Raw genomic sequence first — 3,288 nt, 5'->3', positions numbered from 1 at the left:
GTCATGAAGAATATCCTAATCCATGTGGGTTAATTTTAATGTTTATAAGATTTATTGATATTGGAGTGTCACGGGTTATTTATTTTTTTAAATTCTGATGTGTGCCTCTTTAGAATTTAAGACAATAGGGATGAATGTTTAGAGGGATTCAAATTTCCAACCTTTCATTTGGCTCTACTAGCTCACTAATCATCCTATCTCTCACTTTGTGTGCAATGATCATATTTCACCTTCATACCATCCATTCTTTTCCTCTATTGACAGTATCTCTGTTCCTAAGAATGTGGTGGGAGCTTTATCCAAACCTGAATGGGCAGATGCAATGAAGGAAGAAATTAATGCCTTACACAAAAATGACACCTAGGAGTTAGTGAATCTTCCTGAAGGGAAGGAACCAGTGGATTGCAAGTGGGTATTCACAGTAAAGCATAGAGCTGATGGTTCAGTAGAAAGATACAAAGCTAGATTGGTGGCCAAAGGGTTTACACAAGTGTATGGAGTAGATTATATAGAGACCTTTGCTCCAGTAGCCAAGATGAATTCAATCAGAATCCTCCTTTCACTGGAAACTAACCTTGATTGGGAATTTCATCAGCTGGATATCAAGAATGCATTCTTGAAAGGTGACCTAGAGGAAGAGGTTTACATGACTCAACCTCCAGGTTTCTGTGCCAAAGGTAGTAAGCAGAAGGTGTGCAAGTTAAAAAAATCTTTATATGGGTTGAAGCAATCATCTCGGGCCTGGTTTAGTAGGTTTCATTTAGTAGTGCAATAGATGGGATTCAAACAATGCCAGTCAAATCATACTTTATTTGTGAAAAAAGGTGAAGGGAAAATTGCAGATTTAATTGCCTATGTTGATGACATAGTAATCATAGGAGACCGGAAGATTAAAATACAGAAGCTGAAGAAATTCCTAGCCACTCAATTTGACGTGAATGATTTAGGCCCCTTATGTTATTTTCTTGGAATTGAAGTTGCCTGCTCAAAAAGGGGCATCTTTATTTCCCAAAGAAAATATGTACTAGATCTATTAGAGGATACAGGGAAGTTGGGAGTGAAACCAACTGATTCACCCATTGAACCCAACCATCAGCAAGGAGAAAGTCAGGGGGAGTGTTTGAAAGATGTAAAGAAGCTCCAGAGACTTGTAAGGAGACTTATATTTGTCTATGACCAGACCAGATATTGCTTATGCAATGGGTGTTCTTAGCCGGTTCATGCGTAATCCTAAGACAACTCACTTTGAAGCTGCATAAAGAATCCTTAGATATCTCAAGAAGTTCCGAGGAGCTGGTTTGCTTTTCCAGAAACATGGGCATTTGAAAGTGGAGGTGTATACAAATGCTGATTGGGCAGGGGCAATCGATGATAGAAAATCTACCAGTGGGTTTTGTACCTTTGTGGGACCTCTTGTTCAAACTGAGATTATGACCAGAACAAGTTCAGTGAACAATTGGGAAATTCTAAGGTGGTGCAAAGTATAACAATGGCGATTGGGGCTAAGAATGGGTTAGAACAATGGTCATTGGCAACTAGAGCAGATGCGATGATCAGCTAGTTCAAATAATAATGATGGGAAGAGGACTAGAGACGTCATTTGACGAAGAAGAGGAAGGGGATAGAGAGAGAAGATAGAGGGAAGACGTCATTCAACGATGCAGAGGAAGGGGACAGAGAGAGAGGACAAAGGGAAAAGAATGAGAGAGAGGGAGAGGGAATGAGGGAAGAAGGTGGGGGAAGAGAGATAGAAGGAGGCGGATTTTGATCCAATCTACCACTACAATAAGTTTTTGAGAGATTCCCCAAATCAAAACTCTATGATTACATTTATACCGGGATTCTGGGGCATTTTCATAAATTTGGTAAAGCTTAGGGGTATGATCATAATTTTTAGAAATTTGGGTCAGCCCAAGGGGGCTCAAATAGGGATTCTAAATGGAGGGTTGAGATTTTGGGGTCAAAATGTATAGGTCCAAGATGGACCTAATCGTAGAGAAGGGTTTTGTGTGTACAAGCTAATGGGATTAGCCAAAACAGAATCTTTTAGGAAAAATGGAAAACAGGGATAATTTTTGTTGAAATTTCACAAGGAAGGGTTTTGAGCACTTTGTGTTTATTGGTATGGTCATATTGGCCCCATTGAGCAAGGATTAAGCATATCTGGAGGGTAAGGGATTCAGTCGATCTAGAGCTTCAGAATGGAATATTTTTGTGATAAGAAAGCAAATAAAGGTATTTTGGGCTGAAATTTTACAAGTGAGTATCTTAGGGTATCCAAGATCTTGTGGTAATGTCTAATTGGTTCAAGGGGGTCAAGATTGTAGGAATTTGGGTCAATGAAAGGATCATGAACGAAATCTTGGTTTAATGGAAGGTTAAATGGGAGAATCTTGGATTTAAACTTTATAGGTAGGTGTTTTGGTATGTCTAGGGCTTGATCGTATTGTCTAATCGGCTCATATCTGTTTAGATCAAGGGATTTGGATAGTGGGTGTTTTAGGCTAACAAGGGGATCAAAATATAATCTTTGCTTAATGAGAGGGTAAACGGAGTTTTGAGCTGAGATTACTGGATAGGTACTTTGGGAGGTCTTGAGTTTGATGGTGGTGTCTGATCCGAGGGTCAAAGTCTAGATGGGAGTTAATCGGGGCCATCAGATTGGTATTGGTATTTTTAGTACTTATTATATTTTTTGTAATTATTGTATTTTAAATAATTATTGAAAATTAAACTATTGTTATTTATCAGAGATGAGACTATTCATTTAGTTATAATTATTAGTGTTCATAAGTTAGTTCAATTTGTTTGTAAGCTATTTGGCCAACCAAATTGACCTAGTGAGGTTGGGGAGTTGGTTAGTTGAAACTGATTAACCTTTTGTGAAAATTGACCCACTCAAGTTGTATCGATTTGGGTCGATTTTTTGGTTTGGCTAGCTGGTTCAAAAGATTTAAACTTAAAAATTAAATTTAATTTTAAAAATTATAGTGCAATTATTAAAAAATAAATTTAAAACTTATATTTATGATATAAAACATTTTAGACTAAGAAATATATGGGAAAGTTCCCACTTTTCTATATTTAAAATTATATTTAAAATATAAAATATTAATATATATCCATGTTATATTTAGGTAAAATTTTAAAAAACCTGCTCTTATTACAATTTAAAAACCACCTTTGTGTTTTGATCCTAACAAAAGGCCTCCCCTATAGTTTTGAAAGAAAAAAGTGTAAATACCTCCTTTCTCGGGGCTTTTCAGCAACAAGGATATTGAAGTTATC

This window comes from Nelumbo nucifera, chromosome 8 (assembly GCF_055504915.1).
Source record: "Nelumbo nucifera cultivar China Antique chromosome 8, China Antique-T2T, whole genome shotgun sequence".
Lineage (NCBI taxonomy): Eukaryota > Viridiplantae > Streptophyta > Magnoliopsida > Proteales > Nelumbonaceae > Nelumbo > Nelumbo nucifera.
Note: the sequence above shows the minus strand (reverse complement) of the source record.